This window comes from Hypanus sabinus, chromosome X1, assembly GCF_030144855.1.
Source record: "Hypanus sabinus isolate sHypSab1 chromosome X1, sHypSab1.hap1, whole genome shotgun sequence".
NCBI classification, from domain to species: Eukaryota; Metazoa; Chordata; class Chondrichthyes; order Myliobatiformes; family Dasyatidae; genus Hypanus; species Hypanus sabinus.
The window spans coordinates 37,131,242-37,157,125 of record NC_082738.1 but is presented as its reverse complement, the minus strand read 5'-3'; the positions used below and the strand labels follow the sequence as shown (position 1 = coordinate 37,157,125).

General features: G+C 42.2%; 1 protein-coding gene across 3 annotated transcripts in view; it reads right to left on the bottom strand.

The window, feature by feature from the left end:
* The window catches only part of tbkbp1 (TBK1 binding protein 1), a 178,118-nt gene extending 157,820 nt beyond the window's left edge, over positions 1–20,298 (bottom strand). Inside the window, exon 1 of one of the 3 annotated variants that reach the window (XM_059956396.1) lies at positions 20,178–20,298. The gene's annotated coding sequence lies outside the window, so the exon portion shown is untranslated. Of the gene's footprint in view, positions 1–5,428; positions 5,542–19,931; positions 20,085–20,177 lie in introns of those variants that run through there. The other 2 variants (XM_059956395.1, XM_059956397.1) reach the window with 2 other exon arrangements.
* Between the last annotated feature and the right edge of the window lie 5,586 nt (positions 20,299–25,884).

Below are 25,884 nucleotides of genomic sequence, written 5' to 3'. Positions count from 1 at the left end.
GAAACTCTTAGATAGGCACGTGGATGATAGACAAATGGAGGGCTCTGTAGGATGGAAGAGTTAGATTGATCTTAGAGTAGGTTAGAAGGTTTGCACAACATCGCGGATCAAAGGGCCTGTACTATGCCGTACTGTATGTTCTCTTTTCTTCCTCCTACTCTCCAACCTACCTCCACACCTCCCTTTCCTCTATGAACAATTACTAATCAGAACAAGATCCTTTACAATTCGGCTTACTTATTAACCATACATGACCTTGTCTGATTTACTCCCTTACTCTGCATAACCAAAATTTTGCACAAGATCGAGGTTTCTGAAGCTAAAAGTAAAATCCTTTGGTAATAAAAGGGTTAACCATGACCGGCAGAGATTCAACTTTTGTTTGACCTCGCTGACAGTTTCCCTTTCTCTTTGTGATGATTAAAAACAAACCTTTCTACTAATTTCCCATTCTGACATTAAGACCTAATCCTAGAACTCAAACTATTTGTAGTTACCCTTAGCTTGGTGATCAATCTGTACAAAAACTGTGGAATGTTCATGTTCAAGATTTTCAGACCTTCTGTGTGCTTTAGTATAAAAATAAGCAAATGTTATTCACAGCAGAAGGCCTGGCTCAGGCTTTGATATTGACTGTGGTTTCAGTCGCTATGAATACATTCCTACTGCACTTTCACTTTCTAGTTAGAAATTTAAAATGAGTCATTTCTCGCACACTGAAACTCCAGAACACTGAAGTGACTGCACATAGTTAGTAATTTTACACATACACTGATCTAGATGGAAGAGAGCCAAGTAGAGCCTGAGAAATCGGATGCTGAAGGAGACAAGAAGGAGAAGGAAGTGAAGCTACGAGGGAGTATCAGAGACGGGAATCGAATTCTCTGCTATCATGAGGAAGGAGTGGGAAGAGGGTGGCAGAGTCAATGTAACCAGCTGCGCTTGAGAGTTTGTGAAGGGTTAAACAAGAAAGGAAGTCATTGTTAGAATGGGCACATCCCATCCTCTCCTCCCTTCCCCTTTCAGCCTTCTAAAGGGAACATTTCCTTTGCAACTCCCTAGTCCGCTCTTCCAATAAATTTACCGCTCCCCTCATACAACACAAAATACTGAAGGAACTCAGCATGTCAGGCAGGATCTAAGGAGGGGAATAAACATGTGGCATTTCAGGCTGGACTAGAAAGCAAGGAGGCGGAAGCTAGATGGGGGTGGGGTTGGAGGATACAGGCTCCCAGGTGATAGATGTGATCAGGAGAGAGGGGAAAAGGTGGCTGTGTGGGGGAGGAGGGATGATATGGGAAGCTGGGAAAGAATAAATGAAAAAGATAAAAGGCTGATGAAAAAGGAATCTAATAGGAGAGGATGGTGGACCATGGAAGAGAGGGAAGGAGGTGATGGGTAGGTGAGGAAAAGAGAAGGGCTGAGAAGGTAACCAGAATGGAGAATGGAAAAAGGGAGAAAGGGGGAGGGAGAGAAATTATCGGAAGTTAGAGAAATCGCTGTTCGCGCCATCAGCTTGGAGAATATGTCAGGATGGAATAGAAAGTCGAATTGAAATGGGTAGCCACTGGAGATCCTCTCTTTTGTGGTGGACAGAGTGAAGGTACTTGACAAAACTGTGCCCCAATCTGCACCAGGTCTCACTGATGTAGAAGATGCTGCACCAGGAGCACCAGATACCATAGACGACCCCAACGGAGGAGGTGAAGTGTCACCTCGCCTAGAAGGACTGTTTAGGACTCTGAATGGTGGTGAGGGAGGAGGTGCAGGGGCAGATGCAGATGCTTGCAAGGATAAGCACCAGGAGGGAGATCAGTTGGGAGGGATGAATGGAAAAGGGAAATCTAGACCCAATGTAAATATAGAACAACATCTCATTTTCCATCTGAGCACTTTGTAGCCTTCCAGATACAATAATAAATTCAATATTTTCAGGTAACTTTTTTTTCTGTACAGAACTAGTCAGTTTTTAATTTTTTTTAAAATTTAGAGATACAGCATGATATCAGGCTCTTCTGGCTCAATGAGCCTGTGCCATCCAATTACACCATGGAACCAATTCATCTTTGGGATCTGGGAGAAAACTGGAGAAGCCAGTTGAAACCCATGCAGTCACAGGGAGAACGTACAAACTTCTACAGGCAGCAGCGGAAATTGAACAAGAGACGCTGGCACTGTAACCCCTACGCTACAGTGGCACCCCATACAAATGTAGTTCAGTATCATAAGAACACAACTAACCTGGAGCAGGAGTAGGCCACTTGGTCCCTCTAGCCTGGTCCACCAGTGGAATCACTGATCTTCCAAAAATGTATCCACCTCCTCTTTAAATCCTTCCACAGATCAAGCCACCACAACCAGCATAGAAAGCTCCAGAGATTCACCGTCCTTTGCAGGAAGAAATTTCTACACACCACAGTTTTAAATAACCATCTCTGTCCCCCATCTTGCAGTTGTGCCCCTTGTTCGAGGCACTCCTACGTGTCGAAACCTCTCAAAATCTACACTGCTGTGGACCTCTAGGATCTTATATGTTTGAATAAGATTAGCACATCCATCAAAAAGGATCCATCCCTGGTAGCATGAGTCTGGAGTTGCCATGGTGATAAGGTGTTGATGAGAGAGAGGGAGAAAGAACAAAAATCAACAAAGGAACATACAAGTGCTCATTAGATTTAGATGTTCCCTTTTCACAAACCAGCCCTCCCCCACCCACCCTCTGTGCAATTTTAACCTAACATTTTCTCTGTTACCCAGATATGATTGGTCTTCCTCAACCTGAAGCATTAACTCGGTTTTTCTTTCCACTGATGTTCCCTGACCTGCTGAGTGTTTCCAGCATTTTCAGTTATTACTTTTTGATCTCTGGCATCTGTAGTTTCTGATCTCCATTAAATCTTCCACCTTTCTTCATATTCTAGATCATTGTAATTCAGCACATTGGTTCTGTTGTCTCAAATTCTACCCTCTGATTACCAAACCTTCTGCCAATGAAATCAGTTTCTCGTAGCTTAGATCAAAGCCTGCTATTCATTTAAACAATAGGAAATAATAAAACTGAAGATAAAGTAATGCAGATAGTCCAGTCTTTGGACACTAAATATTAACTGCTTTTGCTTTCCACAGATAATGCATTAGTTATAAATTCAGACTCATGCAGCATTGAAATAAACTCACCCTGGAGTGCTGCAGGCTGACCAAGGTTCACATCTTAGCTAGTCTTGTTTGCCCTTATTTGGTCCAAATCCCTCTGAACCTTTCCTATCCATTTATTTGTCTTCTTCTTTTGCCTGTTTAGGGCAGCAGTGAAGGTCCTCCATCTCTGGTGATGTTCACGGCTTCCTTCATCGTGTCGGTAGCCTCCTTTTGGCTTACTGTCAATTATGCAAGTCCCGGGTGGAGACCGTCGCACTCAGGATTCTTCACTGCCGTTTCCGTAGCAGTTTTGTTTGACCAGTCAGTGTTGTTAGCCCCGAGTTGAACCTCCAAACCTGGAGGTTTGGTGGACCACTCTTAGTCTGGCCTGTACCCTTTGACCTGTTTTGCACAAGCAACCCTACCAAGAGCCAAAGCATAAATCCCTGACTCCAGCCAACATAGCCCTCCGAGTCATTGAGGCACGCAAGCCTCCAAACCCTACAGCGAGGTTGTGGGCCTCTTGGAGGCCATATACCCATCCTGGTGCCTTTTAAATACCACTTCCTCTAGCAGCTCATTCCATTCATAGACCACCCTATGGGCAAAAAAAACATTGCCCCATACATTCTGATAAAACCTCTTCCTTCTCACCTTAAACTTATGCCCTCTAGTTCTTGATTCCCGAACCCTGGGTAAAAGAGTGAACATCAATCCATCTACACCCTCACGACATTCTTCCAGCATTTTGTATTAATTTAAACAGGCCTACATGTAATAAAAGCAAAGATAAGGGTGCCAATGCATTGAATCTGATGGAAGTGTTGTAGTGGCGGTGATGGCCAGTGGGGGGGGGGGGGGTAGAAAGGAAATAGGAGCTTGCACTGACCCCAGGATCAAACTGCTCAAGTTCAAGTTTAATTGCCATTTAACCATACACAGAAATACAGTCAAATGAAACAACGTTCCTCTGGATCCAAGGTGCAAAATACAGTACATTCAGTCACACACAGCACGTATAGTTATGATAGCACATGCAGTCACACATATAATATTCGCACAAGTCACTGACAGTCATAGACTGAAGATTGATGGTGGATGGGATGTTGTCCTGGAGCCATGTTTCTGCAAGAGCATGTGCACAGCAATTCCTCATCTCTCGCCGGGTCAGTCACGGATGAAGGCAATCCTGCTTGTCTTCCAGGGAGTGAACACTGGAGAGCAGCACCAACAGGACAGCGGCCTGCAGGGACCAGCACGGATCCCAGCACTCCCACCACGGCTCTGACCTCTCCCACACCGCCTCCTGCATCTCCTCCCCTCTAGTGGCTGCAACAGGCGACGCCATGGCATGGGGGCCTGGTCCAGGCAGCTGCCCCCACCATCAGTCTTGCCAATGAACCGATGCACCAGACTTGCAGAATGCAATATTACCTATGTCCAACAGGGTATTGCAGTCACCTATGGTCACTATTAACCTGCCCTACTCGAACCCAATGCAGTGAGAATATTTATGTATTCCTATTGGGATTGAATTCGAGTGGAGTGCTTGTCTTTGTCTCTTTTTCTCTCTGTCTCTTCTGTAGAATGTTGACCAGATTCTTTTCTAAAGCAGCCAATTCACAGAGAATTTGAACTATTTAAAGGATGTCTACTGTACAATGAACAGTTCTCCCGATCCCTGATCTGATATGAGGCCTGAGAAGTTGAATAGTTTCTATGCTCTTACCATTGATGGGTTAATAGATAATACAAGAACAAATGAGACTCAGATTCAGAAAGAGAACTTAATCTTGTTACTTGCCCTTAAATGGGGCAATAATTGGGTTCCCAGGCATCTGAGATGTAGAGAAAGGAAAAACACCCACATTTTTTTCCAGTGCTATTATCTACCTATTGTTGACTTAGGGTTTTTCAATAGTAAATTATAAATAATTATTTTATTGATCAGCAAATGACAGAATTCTGCAGTGCTCAGAAGTGGCAAATTAATTGCATTTAATTTAAAATTTCAAAGCCCTGAAGGATTGGAAGTGAGAGATGCTTGTTCTTTCTCTTTCCAGTGTACAGTTTAGGAATTCATCTGCTCATCACGACTGAGATGTCAAGGTTAGTTGTTAAACTTGAAAAGGAAAACATTGGAACACTGAGGAGAAACGGCAGGGTGTGTAACTAATTGGATATATAGTTCAAAGACTGGGTAGAGCTATGATGAGCCAAGTTATTTCTTCTCTTTGAAACATTTCCATTTGCAAATTGGAGTAACACAGATTGAGCACCAGAAACTACTTACCTTCCCAGCAACTAGATTGTATGCAGATCATCAAACATCTGCAAACCGCCACCTTCCATTTAGTCAGAATATTAAAGATCTCTGGTTTAGTGCCTTTGTGACTCTTCCAAATTACAGCCAGCTCACTGTTATCATACAAGGATTCGCGGTGTCCTTCAGCAGGCCCTGCTGCCTTTGAGTTCTTGCTGCTCAGTAAGGTGGGGCTTTGAGTGTTTGGACTGTAAATGGCATTGACAGTTGTTATTGTCAGAAGTTTGTCAGTTCAAAGCCAGAACATCTCTACAGAAATTACTTAAGACAGTGTCCTAAGCACAGGTGCTGAGGAGAAGCAGCAGCTGAATGACCTTTCTTCTATCACAAAGTCAGAACACAGAACATTGTACAGTATAACACAGCACAGGCCCTTTGGCCCATGAAGTTGTGCCGACCTTTTAACCTGCTCCAAGATCAATCTAACCCTTTCCTCCCGCATAGCCCTCCATTTTTCTTTCATCTATGTGCCAGTCGAAGATTCTAATGATTCCACGCACTAAGCACTCTGTATAAAAAACCTACCTGACATCCCCCCCCATACTTTCCTCCAACACCTTAGTTATGCCCCCTTGTATTAACTATTTCTGCCCTGGGGGAAATCTCTGGCTGTCCACTCAATCTATTCCTTCTTATCTTGTACATCTCTATCAAGTCACCACTCATCCTCCTTCGCTCCAAAGAGAAAAGTCCTAGCTCATTCAACCTGTCCTCATCAGATATGCTCTCTAATCCAGGCATCATCCTGGTAAATCCACGGATGCTGCCCGACCTGCTGAGTTCCTCCAGCGTGTTGTACATCCTGGTAAATCTCCTTGGTGCTATCTCTGAAGCTTCCACATCTTTCCTATAGTGAGGTGACCAGAACTGAACACAATACTCCAAGTGTGGTCTCACCAGAGCCTTACAGAGCTGTAACGTTACCTTGCGGCTTAAGAGCTCAATCCCCCGACTAATGAAGTAGGGATGTTCACTGATTATCGCACAATAACTAATTAAACTAACAGCTTCCCAGCAAATGAAGTAGCCCATGCCTGCACATAGCAAGACCTGGACAACAGTCAGGCACAGACTGATAAGTGACAAGTAACGTTGCAGAGGCAGATACATTAGGGGCATTTAAGGGACACATGGATGATGAAAAATGGATTGCTATGTAGGAGGGAAGGGTTAGATTGATCTTAGAGTAGGCTATTAAGATCGGTGCATTGTGGGCCACAGGGCCTGGACTGTACTGTAATGTTTATGTTCTTTTAGCTCCATAAAAGTGCCAGGTAATGATTATCTCCAGCAACAAAGTTTCTAACTATTTATACCTTACCTCAGCAAAGGCACCATCATCACTAAGTCCCCACCATTAATATCCCAGTATAAATGGTGGGGACTACATCAATAGCAACACAGGTCAGAGATCGATTCTGCAGTGGAATCAAGAGCACAGGGGAGAACTCTCCACTTGCCTGGATCAATTGTCTTGCGCACAAGTACAGTGAGATGCAGATAACAACAAAAAATTTGCTTCCAGACAACACAGAGCATAAATATATATCATTTATCCAATGCCTTGAAACAGTATTTGGCCCACAACCCTTTGTTCATATAAATGAGTATTACAAGCAGGGACAGTACAGTTTTTAATCTTTTTTCATGCTTTCCAATTTTCCCTGTTTTTGGGGGGGCTCTCCTATGAAATAAAGTGCATGTGATTCACAAATAAAAATTCTCAGTTAAGTTGATCAAAATCCCTGGTTGCAATACACATTTGTGCGAACAAAGGGTTGGGGGCTAAATACTTTTACAAGGCCCTGTATCAGAAAGTGAAGTGGAAAAAAGTGTACAAATAGACATCTGTGCAAAAAAAAAGATAAGTCCATGGTGGTGCAAGAGGTGATCCATTGCTAAAGTAAGACAAGTGCAAAACCACCAGTCGTCAAGACTTCCAGGCAAATCAGACTGCTTGACTGACAGCCTGTCAAACACCCAAGCCTTCCTTCCCACCCCCACTGGCATACAGTGGCTACAGCACAGTCTATCACGTGCAAAGCCCTCCCAGTCACTGAGCACAGTTACAAAAAGTGCTGCACCCATTATCAAGGACCCCAGTCATCCAGGCCGTGCTCTCATTCAGTATAATAATTGGGCAGGATGTAGAGAAAGAGGCCTTAGGTCCCACACCACCAGATTCAGGAACAGTTATTACCCGACAACCATCAAGCTCCTGAACGAACGTGAACAATTCCACTCACCTTAAAGCTGAACTGACTCCATAACCTATAGACTCACTTTCAAGGACTCTACAACACATGCTCTCACTTTAACTTTTTTTATTAATTGCACAATTTTTCTTATTTTGCTTATTGGCTGCTTGCCAGTTTTTGTTTTGGATAGTTTTTCATAAATGAGTTGCAATGTAGCATTTGGTGACATATATGTACTTTGATAATAAATTTACTTTTGACTTTGATCTACAGTTTACTGGAGCAACAGCTCCCTAAACCTTACCTCGATATCAATACTCATGAATCTACATAATTGCCATAAAAACCCATCTGGTTCACTTCCTCCTGGAGGAAGTCTGTTCTTACCCAGTCAAAGTCAAAGTTGAGCTCACTGTCGGATGCACAAGTTCATGTTTGCACAGGTGCAATGAAAAACTGACAGCAGCTGCATCACAGGCACATAGAATCATACAAGCAACATATAAACAAGAAAAACATACATTAACATAGACCCCAATAGAAATTTACAGCACATTGCAGGCCCTTCAGCCCACAATGTTGTGCCGACCATGTAAACAACTCTAGAATTTGCCTACCGCATAGCCCTCTATTTTTCTAAGCTCCATGTACCAATCCAAGAGTCTCTTAAATGACCCTATTGTATCCACTTCCACCACTGCCGCTGACAGTGCATTCCATGCACCCACCACTTTCTGTGTAAAAAAACTTACCCCTGACGTCCCCTCAGTACCCATTACCAAGCACCTTAAAACTGTGCCCCCTTGTGTTAACCATTTCAGCCTTTGGAAAAAGCCTCTGACTATCCACGTGATCAATGCCTTTCATCATTTTATACACCTCTATCAGGCCACCTCTCAGTAAAAGCCCATTTTAGCGCAAGGTGATCAAAGTGGCCATAGTGTAGCTAAACCTATGATTAGGTTTATGCCAGTCAGTTCAAAAACTGAGTGGATGTAGCTGTCCTTAAACCTGCTGGTGTTGGACTTTAAGCTTCGGTATCTCCTGCCTGATGATAGCTGCCCGGATGGTGGGGATCTTTTGATGATCAACATTACCTTCTTGAGACCGTGCCAGTCAGGCCTACGAGACAGAGTAGCGGTTGACTTTTAACTTCAGGGTCAATAAGGGATGGGGTTATTCTATAAACAGGGTGCAGGAACGTCAAGCAAAAAGTACCCAAAGTTATAAAGTCACATACTGAATCATAGATAATAATTCCAAGAATTTTTAACTCAACCTGCCTGTCTGACTGGATTTTTTTTAAATGTTGTTTTATAGCTCGTTCAGTTTTACTGTAAACTGATCACTCAAAGGCAGACCATTGCTTGACAAGATACCATTGGCACACTGCCCGGTGACTTAAGACAATGTCACCCCATTAAATTTGTGGTTTTATTCTAATAAACCATATTTCCTTCATATGATTTGCAGTGTAGTAGAACCAATGACAGTCTGTGGGATGCCTCCAAAAACTGGTTATTGCAGTACAGTTCTGAAGAACAATTGTAATTATAGGCTACTAAGTTACTGTCACTTAACAACAAGGTGAGGTAAAGAACTTCACAACAGCCAGGATCTCCTGGTGCCCACTCATTTCAATTTGACTTCCTATTCCTGTAACAACATATCTGTCCATGGCCTCCTCTACTGCCACACTGAGGCCAAACTCAGGCTGGAGGAGTAACACTTCACATTCCACCTGGATTGCCTCCAACTTGATGGCATGAACATCGATTTCTTGAACTTCCGTAATGTTTCCCCTGTACTTCCTACCCCAACTCCTCTCTTCTCTCTTTTACCATTCCCCATGCTGGTTACCCTCTCACCTCCTCAGCTATCCATCTCCTCCCTTTGGTGCCCCTCCTCCGTCCCTTTATCCCATGCCTTCTCCTGTCAGATTCCTTCTTCTCTGGTCCTTTAGCTCTTTTATCTATCCCCTTCTAGCTTTATACTTCTTCCTGCTCCATCCCAACCCACCTCCCCCCTCAGCTGGCCTCACCTATCATTTGCCAGCTTGTACTCCTTCCCCTCCCCCCAACTTTCTTCTGCCCCCTTCCTTTACTGTCCTGATGAAGGGCCTCGGCCTGAAACATTGACTCTTTATTCTTCTCCATAGGTGCTGAATGACCAGCTGAGTTCCTTCAGCATTTTGTGTGTGTTGTTAGGTGAAGAACCAAAACTTTCAGACGAAGCTAAGCACAGGACTGTCTGTAATCTAACTGATTAACTGCACAGACTTGAGGGGCCAAATGGTCTCCTCCTGCCCCACGTTCAGCCAATATGTTTGAAAGTAAAATTCAGCATCGTCAAAGACATCCTGTTGCTTTGTTTAATGCACTTTGTCTGTTTCTCTCCACTCTTTGCCTCACTAGCCGTCTGAAGTAGAAATCACTATTTGAGGGAAGACCAAAGAGACTGCAAATGCTAGACACTGAAACCAAATACAGAACACTGGGTCAAATAGTGTAAGTCAATATTTCAGAATCAGGTTTAATATCACCAGCATATATTGTGAAATTTGTTAACTTAGCAGCAGCAGAACAATGCAATACATGGTAACTATAGAAAAAATGAATCACAGTAAGTATATACATTAAAGTTATATTCAAATATTGCAAAACCAGAAATAATAAAATAAGTGAGGTAGTGTTCACGGGTCCAATGTCCATTTAGGAATTGGATGGCAGAGGGGAAGAAGCTGTTCCTGAATCGCTGAGTGTGTGCCTTCAGGCTTCTGTACCTCCTACCTGATGGTAACAGTGAGAAACGGGCATGCCCTGGGTGCTGGGGGTTCTTAATAATGGAAGCTGCCTTTCTGAGGCACCGCTCCTTGAAGATGTCTTGGATATTACGGGGGCTGGTACCCAAAATGGAGCTGACTAGTTTTACAAGTTTCTGCAGCTTCTTTCAAACCTGTGCAGTGGCACCCCCCCCCCCCACCCCACACACCAGACAGAGATGCAGCCTGTCAGAACGTAGCCAGGTGCAGACCACGCAGAGATTCAAGCAGAGATTGTCGGTATGTCACTGTCAGTGATAGGTGGAACCAGCTGTGGAGAGGATGATTGACAGGTGGATAAAAAAGAGGGGAGAGAGGGATAGGGCAGGTGAACAACCAGCTGAGGGATATTCATTTCCAGATCACAGTTCTCCAACACTTTGGTTACACTTTCACCCCTTTCTTCTCCTCAGCTGCCCATCTGGTGACTGAACTGCAAACAAGATTAACATTTCCCTTTTCCTGTGTCATGCTGACCCTCAAACCTTCCCATCCCATATGAATCCCTACTAGCCTGAATTCTCATCTTTTCCTTCACACATCTTTAAACTCGATATTAGTCCTCGATCTTAATGAAGTGTGCGGCAAATACTTGCTGATGATAAATCCGACTGCAGAAGTAAAGACTGTTTTCACTGGTGTGAGATTTGTCAAGACCACAAGATCATAAAACACAAGAGCAGAATTAGGCCATTCAGCCCATCAAGTCTGCTCCACCATTCCATCACGGCTGATTATTATCCTTCTCAACCTCATTCTCCTGCCTTCTCCTTGTAACCTTTAAAAATCGAGAACCTATCAACCTCTGCTTTAAATATATCTAATGATTTGGCCTCCATAATCATCTGTGGCAATGAATTCCAGAAATTCACCACCATCTGGCTAAAGAAATTCCTCATGATCTCTGTTCTTAAGGGATGTCCCTGCATTCTGAGGCTGAGCTCTCTGGTTCAAGACTCCTGCACTATAGGAAACATTCTCTCCAAGGCCACTAGGCCTTTTGATATTCAAAAGGTTTCAATGAGATCCACCATTATTCTTCTTGAGGCCAAGAACCATCAAACATTCCTCATGCATTCAACCCTTTTGTTCCTGAAATCATTCTCATGGATCTCCCCTGGACCCTCCAAGGGCCCAAAACTGCTCCCAAAGGCAAGTGTGGTTTGACCAATGCCTTCTAAAGCCTCAGCATTACATCCCAGTCAGGAGTGCTTACTGGGACACTACACCCCAAGATGTATAACACAACTGGAAAAAACTGCCTAAAAACTTCATTAAAAAGCTGAATTATTTAATCAAAGTTTTAATGTAAGCAAATTCAGAATCATAATCCCTGGACACCAGTTTGCACCAGTGACTAATAAATGGTCCTAGTGGATTAGATGACTTGCTCAAAAGCCCTATGAATTTCAAATAGAGTTATAGTTGAAATCTGCCAAATATAAAGAGCAATACTAAAAATGTTATATGCCTTTAACCAACAATATCAGGATTAGGGCATCTATTCAGGACTAACTACTGTATAAAAATAGAGCTCACTGCACAGAACAAGCAACTGAAGAGGTATGCAAAGTCACAACTGAAGAGTTACATTTACACCTTCAAGCAATTTAACCCAGCCTGCACATTGATAATTCAACAGCATTGGTTTAACTGCTAATTTTCTACTTTGTCCAATCATATTCTGCATAGGTGAGGCTAAAAACTGATGTTTTACCCTATCTAGTGGGATTGCTGCCCAACAAGTTACACTGTAACTAACCGACAATATCTTTTGGAGTTAATGATGGAAGATAGTGTGAGGAAGGTAGGGCAGTGGTGTGGTACACGTGTAAAGAATTGCTTACTGACTACAGAAGGAAGAAACTAGAGGCCCATGAGCCAGTCCTCATTAGGGAATTGGAAGTGGAGAGGGTCAGTAACTTCAATTTCATTGGCATTATCATATCAGAGGATCTGTCCTGGGATCAGGCATGTAAGTGTCACCACAAAGAAGTCACAGCAACACCTTTGCTTTCTTAGAAGCGTGTGCAGATTTGGCATGTCATCTAAAATTTTGCCAAACTGCTATAGATGCATAGAGAAAAGTATCTTGACTGGTTGCATCGTGGCCTAGTATGGAAACTCCATGCCCAAGAATGGAAAATACTACAAAAAATGGTGAACACAACCCAGTCCATCACAGGAAATGCCCTCTCCATAACTGAGCACATCTACAAAGAACACTGCCACAGGAAAGCAGCACCCAGCTTCAAGAACCCCCACCATCCAGGCCATTCTCTCATCTCGCTGCTGCCACTGGGAAGGAGGTACAAGTGCCTTAAACTTCTGGAACAGTTATTACCCTTCAACCATCAGGAACCTGAACAAGTGGCTCCTCTTGTACTTAATAGAATGCATGCTTATGGCTTTCAGCTACTGTGGCCCATCCACTTCAAGGTTCGATGTGTTGTGCATTTAGAGATGCTCTTCTGCACACCACTATTGTAATGCATGGTTATTTGAGTTACTGTTGCCTTCCTCTCAGCTTGAACCAGTCTGGCCATTCTCCTCTGACCTCTCTCATTAACGAGGCATTTCAACCCATAGAGCTGCCGCTCACTCGATTTTTTTCTTTTTTGTTGTTTTTCGCACCATTCTCTGTAAACTCTAGAGACTGTTGTGTATGAAAATCCCAGGAGATCAGCAGTTTCTGAGATACTCAAACCATCCTGTCTGGCACCAACAATCATTCTATGGTGAAAGTACCTAGATCACATTTCTTCCTCATTTTGATATTTGGTCTGAACAACACTGAACCTCTTGACAATGTCTGCATGCTTTTATGCATTGAGTTGCAGCCACATGATTGGGAGATCACACTTGGAGTATTGTGTGCAGTTTTGGGCTCCTTATTTTAGAAAGGATATACCGACATTGGAGAGGGTTCAAAGAAGATTCACAAAAATGATTCCAGAAATGAAAGGGTTACCGTATGAGGAACATCTGGCAGCTCTTGGGCTGTATTCCCTGGAATGAGGGGGAATCTCTTAGAAACATTCCGAATGTTAAAAGGCCTGAACAGATTAGATATGGCAAAGTTATTTCCCATGGGAGGGGATTCTAGGACAAGAGGGCACGACTTCAGGATTGAAGCATTTCCATTTAGAACAGAGATGTGGAGAAATTACTTTAGTCAGAGCGTGGTAAATCTGTGGAATTTGTTGCCACGAGCGGCTGCGGAGGCCAAGTCATCGGGTGTATTTAAGCCAGAGATAGATAGGTTCTTGATTAGCCAGGGCTTCAAAGGGTAAGGGAAGAAGGCAGGGGAGTGGGGATGACTGGAAGAATTGGATCAGCCCATGATTGAACGGTGGAGCAGACTTGATGGGTCAATGGCCTACTTTTGCTCCTATATCTTATGGTCTTATTTGCATAAACAGGCAGGTGTACAGGTGTACCTAATAAAGTGGCCACTGAGTGCACGGCTTGATGAAGGGTCTCGGCCCAAAACGTCAACTGTTTATTCGCCTCCATAGGTGCTGCCTGAGCTACTAAGTTTCTCCAGCATTTTGTTTGTGCTGCTCTGGATTTCCAGGACTCCGCAGAATCTCTTGTGCTGAATGACACCTTCAACCATAAAAGGCATTGTAAATAAACCAGTATTGAACTTTCTTTAGCAACACACACAAAATGCTGGAGGAACTCAGCAGTCAGGAAGCATACAGGGATAACCTCACTCACCTCAAATCTGAACAGATTCCACATCCTACAGACTCACTTTCAAATAAATAATACTGAGAGCATTAGTTGTAGAGCCCTTGGAAGTGAGTACATACAGTAGCTTGTAAAATCAGTTCAGTGTTGAGGTGAGTGGGGTTATTAGTTACAGGAGGTACCTAATAAAGTGGCCACTGAATGTAATTTCATGTTAGGTGAATGAGGAAGGTTTTAGACAGCTTCAGTTCATTCTCAAAACACCTTACAGCTAATTAATTGCTTATGGAATGCAATTACCGTGCATAGAATGTGCTGCAATTGACCACTGAAACTTCCATCTTTTGCCTAATATCAGAATTATTCGAAGTTTGGGTTAAATATTCTCATTAAAGATACATGCACAGGGTATAAATGCCACAAAAATAAGCTCTTTGCAGCAGCATCACAATACATTACAAGGCAAGGACAAACATAAGTTCACATAAACATAAATTAAATATAATATACATGTGTGCAAAGTAAACAAGAAGATAAGCAATTCTCGTGCAAGTTCAAGAGAAATATAAATTATACTTCGAGATAGCCTTAGAATTTTTCTACACTTCCCCATTGATCTGATGAAAATCATTCAACATGTCCCTTTTTGCTGAAGATAAGAATCATTCAACACTTCCTTATTTGAATAATGAAAGGCCGAGAGAGCATGGATGTGGAGAGAATGTTTCCAATAGTGGGGGAGTTTAAGACCAGAAGGCATAGCCTCAGAATACCTTTAGAACAGAAAAGAGGAGGAATTTCTTCAGCCAGAGGGTGATGAAACTGTGGAATTCATTGCCATAGGTAGCTGTGGACACCAAATCAATGGGTATATTTAAAGCAGAGTTTGATAGGTTCTTGATTAGTCAGGGTGTCAAAGGTTATGGGGAGAAGGCAGAAGAATGAGGTTGAGAGGGATAATAAACCAGCCATGATCGGAAGACAGAGCAAACTTGACAGGCCAAATGGCCTAATTCTGCTCCTATGATTTATGGTATTATGGTCTTATTCACCTAAGACAAGAATTATTCAAAGACACAAGCACAATAAAAAACTGAGCTAGCAGGCACTGCTATAAGAGATCTAATGAACTATTATTATTTTTTTACAGATTGTTCATGTTCTACAACATGCCAAGTTGTCACAGACAGGTAGATCCTTCTGAAGTGCACTCTATGCTCTGCAGGCACATTATCAGCCCATTAAAGAGACAGAACATAACTGAGATAAACGACCAGATCATCCATTTTCATGGCACTGATCGAGCAATATCATCTAGGACACCAGCAGAATTATCCTTTAATATATATCTGAGAGGGGAGACAGAGCCCTCCATTTAGAGCTTCACGCAAAAGCCAACAGCAACTCTGACAATGCAAAAGTTCCTCACTACTCAGTGGCCGAATCAATTAGTCTCCTTTGTAGTGAATATTAATTGGTAAATTTACTGCTCTAAGTGTAGTTATGATACTCGTCTCATTCTCAGTTGCACATTAGCCATACGAACTCTGCAAATTATAAGTTACAAATTACATTCAGTGACCACGTTATCAGGTACACCTGTAAATATCTAATCAGCCAATCATGTGACAGCAACTCAATGCATAAAAGCATACAGAATGGACAAGAGGCTCAGTTGTTTTTTTATATATAGAGGTTCAGTTGTTGTTCACACCAAACATCAGAATGGGGAAGAAATGTGATCTAAGTGACTTTGATTGTGGAATGATTGTTGGTGCCAGACAGGGTGGTTTGAGTATCTCAGAAACTGTTGATCTCCTGGGATTTTCATGCACGAGTTTACAGAGAAGGATGTGAGAAACAATAAACATCCAGTGAGCTGCAGTTCTGTGGGTGAAAATGCCTTGTTAATGAGAGAGGTTGGAGGAGAATGGTCAGACTGGTTCCAGCTGACGGGAAGGCGACAGTAACTCAAATAACCCCGCGTTACCTCAGTGGTGCGTAGAAGAGCATCTGAATGCACACCACATTGAACCTTGAAGTGGATGGACTACAGCTGCAGAAGACAACAAACATGCACTCAGCGGCTGCTTTGTTAGGTACAGGATGTAACTAATCAAGTAGCCATTGAGTGTATATTATTAAATAAACTTAAGGTGCTTAACTGCCAATCCCCATCCAAGGCACAGATAATAGAGCCACTGCTTCACAGCTTTGGAGATTCATGTTCAATCCTGACTTGATGCGCTGTCTGTTTGGGGTTTGCACCTTCTCCCTGTGGCATAGATCTCTCCAAAATCCCAAAGGTACAAGACATTTGGCCACTGTAAATTGTCCCTGGTGTGTAGCTGGGTGGTAGAATAAGGGGGGGGAGTGTTTATGCAAATACAGAGAGAAGCTAAAAAAAGATGTAGGATTAGTGCAAATCAGTGGTTGATGGTTGGTGTCAACTAAATGGGTCAAAGAGCCCATTTCTACAACTCTAGAGCGTATACTGCTGGATTGGCAGCTGGTGTCTGGTTGCAGGATTGGAGACAAAGGGTTTATTGTCCAATGTGTTTTCATCACTGACTAGAAACTTAAATGGACATTACATAAATAATGCAGCTATGACAGCAGGACAAGCACTGAGAATCCTGCAATGAATGACTCACTTCCTGACTCTGCAAAGTCTTTCCAATAGCTAAAAGAAACAAGATAAGAATGGAGTGCAGCTCCAAAAACTCTAAAGCAAAACACATCACCTTCTGGGACAAAGCAGGTTAGTACCCAGTCTATTCTAAAGTTGCACATCTTCTGCACCAATAGCAACATGTAAACCATCTACAAAATGGAACTCAATAAGATTTCTTTGAAATTATCTCCCAGAAGGAAGAGGAGAATAGACAGCTGGAAATCTCACCAACAACCAGTGATATGTCCAAGCTACACACCATCCTAATTGGAAAATATAGAGCAACTTTTTCACAGATAGGTCTAAATCACAGAACTCCATCCCCAACAGCACGGTACAAGTCCCCTCACTATATAGATTATAGCAGAACACATAAAATGCTGGAGGAACTCAGCAGGTCACCAGCATCTATGGAGAGGAATAAACTGTCAACATTTCGAGCCAAGATAAAGCACTGAAGAAGGGTCTTGGCCCAAAACATCAACTGTTTCTATCCGTCCACTGATGCTGCCTGACCTGCTGAGTTCCTCCAGCATTTTGTGTGTGTGCTTTCAAGATTTCCAGCATTTACAGAATCGCTTGTGTCATAGATCATAACGGTCCAAGAGGGCAGCTCACAAACACTTTCTCAGGAGCAATTAAAGACAAGTGCTTGTTTTCCCAGTGAAGCTTACATCGCAAAAGCTCAGCTCTTTTTTAAAATCTCAATAACTCTTGCAATTTTTTCCAGGTTTAGATTCATTAATTTATCACATGTACAGTACATTGAAACATAGAGTGAAATGTGTCATTTGACTTAACAACCAACACAAAGGATGTGCTAAGGAAATTCCGGCACCAACATAACATTCCACAATGTTTAGCAGAACAACACAAGAAACAACAACATACCAACTAAACAATGGAAAACGAGCCATTTCTCCCTCTCCAGTCCTGTGTGGCTGACCAACTAAACAATGGAAAATGAGCCATTTCTCCCTCTCCAGTCCTGCGTGGCTGACCAACTAAACAATGGAAAACGAGCCATTTCTCCCTCTCCAGTCCTGTGTGGCTGACCTATAGTGAGACATAGCTGAATGGGTAGCTTCCTACCAGCAGCTGCCCACCTTACAGAGAGGTCATCACAGTGAATATTGAGCCTAAGTGAAGAGTGTGGAGAGTTGAACATATACACTCACAAGCACAGTTAGCAGGGCAGAGCACCTCCTAACTATTGAGCACATCTATATGAAACACTGCCATAAGAAAGCAGCATCAGAGATCCTCACCACCCAGGCCATGCCTTTTTCTCGCTGCTGTCGTCAGGTAGAAGGTATAAGAGCCTCAGAACTCACACCACCAGGTTCGAGAACAGCTACTACCCCTCAACTGTCAGGTACCTGAATAAAAGGGGTTAACTACACTCACTTGCCCATCTGTTGAGATATTCCCACAACCAATTATCTCACTTTAAGGACTCTTTATCTCATTATCTCATTATTTATTTATATTTCCATTTGCACAGTTTGTTGTCTTCTGCACCCTGGTTGATCTTTCATTGATCCTGTACTCTTCTATAGATTTGCTGAGCATGCCCACAGGAAAATGGATCTCAGGGTTGCATATGGTGACATATATGTACTTTGATAATAAAATTTATTTTTAACTTTGAACTTTGATAGCAATCAGAACTCGGAAATACTACACACCATGGTACCAAGGCAAATGACAGCACTCCTAACCCTCAAGGAGATCCATTATTAGCTGAGGCTCCATGAGAATCAGAGTTCTAAAATTCAGCCCCACCTTGGAGGCCCAAACACAAAGTTCTAGGCAGTCATTCATGCAGGGCTGAGGTAATGCCTTCTGGACAAGATGCAAGATCAAGGTCAGATTTACTCTCAGTTTGAATGTAGTAAGCAACCCTATTGCATTAGTTCAAAAGAGCAGTGTTATTTCTGGTGGTGCGTTCACACAAGAGAACACAGAAGGGAGGCAGTGATCTGTCATTAGACATTACACTAAGATAGATTATTTTTATCATTATAACATTATAATCTATGAGAACCTGTTGTTCATAAATTGACTGGTGTGCTCTTTGGATTAATAACCTTACTCATGGGTGTAAACTTGCTTCATTCCTGAGAGGTGCATTGAAGGTGCAAGCTAAATGTAAATCTTTCTTCAACACAGTAGATCAGAGCTCAAATCTGGAACATTCTTTAATAATCAGATAAGGTAGTAAATTCATACTCATAACGATATTGAATGTGGAATTGGATGCAAGTCAAGAAAACAACTCCAGGATAAACCCCGCGGGGCCGACTAGTGTTTATGGCATTTATTGACATCAATTGCGCTCTGCGTTCTATCGATCATTTCAGCCATTAGTTGCAAGATCAATAGGGTATGTTCTTCAAATTTAAAATGTAAACATTTTCTTCAGGATTACAATAGTGTGGTGAGCTCATTATTAAAGCATGCATGTTTAAGATCTTGGAACTTTTACAAAGTAAAATTTATATAAAGCCGCACTGTTTGCCAATTTTTTTTATCATTGCGACGTTAAAAATAAAAAAACGTAAAGCTCGAATCTATCTAAAGTTCCTTAATTGTTGAAAAGAAATGACTTACATTAACAACCGATCTTTAAAAACACTAAATTGCTCCTTTAAATATTTGGATTTCAAAATCAAGAAATCCCGCAGAGTAATCTATACTAAACCAGACTTGAGAAAATATTGAAGCTGGCTGCTCGCCACTGCACGGAATCAGCCTGATTTTCTCGGCGTATGTAAACGCCTGCGCACTTGTCCCCGTCCAGCCCAGCATCTCGCTTCGAACAGTAAGACAAGGCAAGAAAAAAGGTTGCTGATTTTTAAAACACGATTGTCAAGTAAACGTAATGACTAGCAAAGTAAATGTCAGAAAGCACCGTTTAAGCAGCCGGAGCAATAATTAAATCGGGATCCAAAGGAGAGAGGGGGACGAAAAAAATATGGCTGAGTGTTTGTGTGAAGGACGAAAGATAGAAAGAGAGATTGATTGTTGTTCTAACCCGCTGTTCGTGTCTGTGTGGGTGTGTGCGCGAAAGGTTGCACTCACGTGTTGTTGGTCGATCCTGGGACCCCATCTGGTTGTGGTTGTCTCACTTCTACCCAGGCTGTTCTCTTTGTAACTTACACCAAACTGAACAATGTTGCAATTTCACTCCCCGCAGAAGCACCACGTGGTGGCGCAAACCTCTACACTACAGTATCAATTCATGACATGTTACCAAGAGGTTCTCTTTGTATCCTTTCCATCCCAGTTCCACACTGGCAACATTATTTTCTCCTGATAGTAATTTACCTTTAAAATGTACCTTGCTGATGATGACAGTCCCAGTGGCTACTCAGATCGGCAGGTGAAATATTAACTCAGAGAGTTGCTTGAACACCAGTGTTCTGGCAAACGCTCTGCTTTGTACAGATCGTTTGGGCAGCGCGCTGCCATCTTCGGCATCCTGATTACAAGTGGGCGGTTTGTTTACATCAGGGATTTCCAAGACTGTTCTGGATAGCAATCCCTCTTTTAAAGAAGCATTTCCGATTTAAAGAATTTATTTTAAATCATAATTTTCCTGAACCAATTACTGTTAAATAAAGAGTAGAGCATTAAAACCACATTCATGTACGGATTTAGGTCACTTGTCAAAACTGTTAATATATTATGGATTCTTTGCATATTTTATCGTCAGAAAATTAATCTTTGTCCACTTGCCAAAAAAAATGCAGCTCATCACTTTGTCGACAAGGACCGTGGCCCTTTAAAAAACAACGAGAGGCATTGTCACTGTTGGGATGTTTTTTTAAAAAAGCAGTTCATTTAGAAAAATCGTCTGTTCATTTTGTTTTGGGTTTTTTACCGCAATATTAACGAAAATTCGAGTGGGAGAATTGGTATATTTTTGAAATACTTCTCTGTCGGTTAAAATAAATATATTTTAAACGTGTTGTGGTGTTTGATTGACCTCACTGCACTGAGAAAGATTCGTCGTTCCAAGTACCTTCCCTCTTCGCTCACAGCAGATTATCAGAGCAGTTCCATTCACGACGACAGGAGTTTACCGGCGCGTGTGCTTTTCGTGTTTAGGAATTTGTAGTTTAAACACCTGTTGTTTGACATAATTTCAAAACCGGAGCTTTAAAATGGACGGTAAAGAAGAAAAGAAGGGGGAAATGTTGGAAATTTGATTTCAAAATAGAATTGCCCTGCCTGGTGTGCTGGTGAGGCAGATACATTAGGGACATTTAAGAAACTCTTAGACAGGCTCAAGGATGACAGAAATTGAAGGGTTATGTAAGAGGGAATGATTAGATTGATCTTAGAGTATGTTAAAAGGTCGGTACAACATCGTGGGCCGAAAGGACTACTGTGCTGTAAAGAAGAATTAAGAAACAAGAATAGCAACGAACCACGGCTTGTTCGATGATATTTGGTACCAAACTAGGGCGACTTCCTGTCATGAACAGTCAATATCCAAGCTGTAGCCAGCTACTTCAATACCAGAGCAATCATTCAAACAGGAGGGATGGCATAATTCTTTCTGCCTTGAATGAGACGGTTTCTTACTTGTTCGGCTTGTGGGAAATAGGAAGGAAGAGAGGAGTCAGGAAACATTTACCAGCAACTGCAAGAGATATTAGAATGTAACAAATCCAGAAAAAACAGCCAATTTCATGCATACCAAGCTTCCACATTTGGCAATGCCATAAATGACATGAACATTTCCGGCCCAAAACGTTGACTGTTTATTTCTTTCCATCATAGATGCTGCCTGACCTGCTGAGTTCCTCCAGCATTGTGTGTGTGTTACTCTGGATTTCCAGCATCTGTAGAATCTGTTGTGTTTACTATAATGTTTCTAACAGTGGAAGAATCTAGGAACAGAGGGCACAGCTTCAGAATAGAAGGAACTCCCTTTAGAACACAAATGAGGAATTTATTTAGCCAGACGGTAGTGAATCTCTGGAATTCATTGCCACAGGCAGCTGAGGAGGGTAAATCATTGGGTATATTTAAAGTAGAGGTTGATAGGTTCTTGATTAGTAAGGTTGTTGAAGGCTTTGGGGAGAAGGCCGGAGAATGGGGTAATTCTGCTCCTATGTCTTATATCTTATGGTCTAATGGACATATTACTTGCTTTGCATTGTTTTTTCCCCTTCTGAGAGAGAAGGCAGTGCTGCAGTTTAATATTGGATTTGAAAAATGCACTTCCATCACCATATAACTCCATCAGAATTCCTCTTAATTGTCAGTCTAAATGATGCTCTCATATTTCTAGAGGATCAGTGAAATCTTTGAAACAAAAAGAAAAATGCTGGAAGAACTCAGCCCATCAAGCAGCAGCTGTGGAAATGTTTCAGGTTGAAGACCCTTCATCAGAATCTTTGGATGAGTTTACTGTCAGTGATGAATGGCTTATCCGATTCCATTCTTCCAGGTGTCTAACATTTTAATTCTCCATCCCATGCCACTTGGATTTCTGTGAAATTGAAGTGAAATCCAATGTAGGCTCCAGGTACTTCACATTCATCAGGTATTTAATTCCAATCTGAGTCAAAATTGGACACTTCTGATGAAAGGTCATCAAACTCCACATCGAGAAGGCAGGTGTATGGGATTGAATGGGATCTGGGATCAGCCATAAAGGAATGGCAGAGCAGACTCGGTGGGCTGAAAGGCCTAATTCTGTTCCTATGTTTAATGGGCTTATGGTCTTATGTTGCTGAATACATCCCCCTGCAAAGGTATTTGGGTCTAAAACCAGAGCTCCCAGGAAGAGAGCCCAATCTTACAGATCTTCTGTGCATGAGCTTCTGACTGACTTCTCCCAATGACTATAAAGTTCAGGCTAAAGATATTACTTTATCCCTGACAGTCAGCACACTGTCACCAAGAAACTCACTGTCTTCCAAATGCCTATGTTTGACAAATTTATTATATTCTGCAAATAATGTGTCTGCTGGATACATTCCCTGGACCCTGCTTCCCCTTCTTGTGTTGAGCTTATCTCCTTGGTTGACTTCTACCAGTATTGTCTTTTGGAACTTCCTCTCAGTTCTCTTCTATACGCTCAAGTTACCAACTGCACACCTTTGCCTCTGCTTCTTGAAGCTCTCGTTGTCATGGAAACAGGTGAAGTACTGTATGGTGCTAACCTAACAATCTGTAATGTTAAATCCACTTCTCCTTCTCTACAAATGCAAAAAGAGTCTGCTGCGTGTGTATTTCCAACATTCTATTTTCTTCAAATTTCTAGCAACTGTTCTGTTTTGCATCTTACAATTGCAGCACTGACATGAAATTTTAACTTGCTTCTCCCTGCACAGATGCTGCCTGACTTGCTGAGTATTTACAACATTTTCTGGTTCTCTTTCACATTTTCAGCTTCTGAAGTTTTTTTTTGCTCTTCAATTATTGCCATTCCTAGCCCCACACCACCAGGTTCAAGAACAACTACTTTCCTTCAACCATACGGTACTTGACCCAACCAGCAAAGCTCCGGTCACCACAGTTTAGCAGCATAGCAGCGTAGCAGCTAGTGTATCAATTTACAGTGCCAGAAATCAGGGTTCAATTCCCACTGCTGGACAATCTCCCCATGACTACGTGGGTTTCCTCTGGGTGCTCCAGTTTCCTCCCATATCCCAAAGATTTATGGGTTAATAAGGATTAGTAAATTGTGGGCATACTACGTTGGCACCTGAAGCACAGCAATATCTTCAGTGGGCCCTCAGCACTGTGTTTGCCATTGACGCCAATGACACATTTCACTGTATGTTTCAATGTTTCGATATTTTGATACACACCTGACAAATAAATCTAATCTATCCACACAAAGTGCTGGAGGATCTCGGCAAAACAGGGAGCATCTATGGCGAGGTGGAAAAACAGTTGATGTTTCAAGCTGAGAGATCTTTCATCACGACTGGAAAGGAAGGGGGCAGGAGCAAGAATCAGAAGGTGGGGGTAAACTGGCAGGTGATAGGTGAGGCCAGGTGAGGGGCAAGGTGGGTGGGTTTGGAAGGGGTGGGTGAAGTAAGGTGATAGATGGAAAAGCGAAATAAGAACAAGTCTGATAAGAGAGTTAGGAATAAAGGAAAGGAGGTAGGAACCTGAGGGAGATGGTGGACAGGTCACAAGTGCAAGGGAGGAGAAGAGAAGGGTTGAGAGGGCAACCAGAATGGAGGCAACAAAAAGGGGGGGTCAGGGAACATGGGAGTGGTTACCAGAAGTTAGATAAATCAATGTTCATATCATCAGGTTGGAGACTACTCAGAGGGAATATGAGGTGTGCATTTGGCCTCATCGTGGCAGCAGACCATGGATGTGGGAATTGATATGGATGGCCTCTTTTTTTACATTGACTTTTGCCCCTTTTCTTCTGAGTCCTGACGAAGGGTCTTGGCCTGAAACAGTGACTGTTCATTCCCCTCTATAGGTGTTGCCTGACTTGCTGAGTTCCTCCAGCATTTTGCGTAGGTGCTCAAGATTTCCAGCATCTGCAGAATCTCTTGCAACTATAAACAGAAAGTATAAATGAATGAAATAATCAAGAATTCAGTTAAGATTTTAGCAACATTACAGAAGATCTGAGCATATTTTACCTCCAGCAGGAGATCTGATGGCATCTGCTTATAGTTAGACTTGCACATTTCAGTTTTTACAGGTTTTATGTGACTCTTTACATACAAGTTAGAGGGTCAAGGCCAGCAAAAGCAAAAACATGGAAACACCACCATGTAGAGGCTGTTGTACAAGTCACACACCATCCTGACTTGGAAATTGACATTCCTTCACCTTCACTGGGTCAAAATCCTGGAACTCTCTCCCTAACAGCATTGTGGGTATACCCACCCCTCAGGGAATGCAGCAATTCAAGAAAGCAATTCCTGAGAACCTCTCAAGGGCAACAAGGGATAGGCATCTGAATTCTGGCTCACCGGGCAAAGTCCACATCCTTTGAATGGATATATTCTCAGTGGCCACTTTATTATATACACCTATACACCAGCTCATTAATGCAAAAATCTATTCAGCCAATCACATGGAGGATACTCAATGTCTAAAAGCATGCAGACATGGTCAGGAGGTTCAGTTGTTGATCAAACCAAATATCAAAAAGAGGAAGAAATATGATCTAAGTAACTTTGACCGAGGAATGATTGTTGGTGCCAGATGGGGTGGTTTGAGTATCTCAGAAACTGCTGATCTCCTGGAATTTTCACGCACAACCGTCTCTAGAGTTTATAGAGAATGGTGTGAAAAATGTAAAACTACATCCAGTTAGCAGCAATTCGGTGAGTGAAAACATCTTGAGAGTCAGAGAGGTCAGAGGAGAATGGCCAGACTGGTTCAAGCTGACAGGAAGGTGACAGTAACTCAAATAAACCATGTGTTACAACAGTGGTGTGCAGAAGAGCATCTCTGAATGAACAGCACATTGTGGCTTGAAGTGGATGGGCTACAGCAGCAGAAGACCAGGAACATACACTCAGTGGCCACTTTATCAGGTATAGGAGGTACTTAATAAAGTCACCACTAAGTGTATATGGATAACAGCACAGTAGGTGAATCAGAATATCTGAATTGTATGGACAAGACAAGCTACTAGTTCCTTAACCACTAGCATTGTGAAATTAACATTGTAAGGATTGGAAAAGAAGTCTGAAATAGAGCAAGTGAATTCAATGTTAAAAGAGATACATCAAGAAAAAATAAATGAAGAGTGTGGATTAAGAGAGAAAAAGAAAGCAGACAGAAAAGTTAAGTTAAAAAGAAACATTTTAAAGTTAACATTTTTTAAAAATATCCAACAATAATTATGTTCTTGAGGGGTGTGACTGAAGTGGCATAACAATTAATTTGAATGCCAGGGAGCTGGCAGGCGGTATTTAAAATGGATATGGACTGAAATAAACTAAGCAATTTTCTGGACTGTCTACGTTTATCCCAAATAAAGAACTTTGACTTTGAAAGAACTTTGAAAGGTTTGATTGCAGGAAGTGAGAAA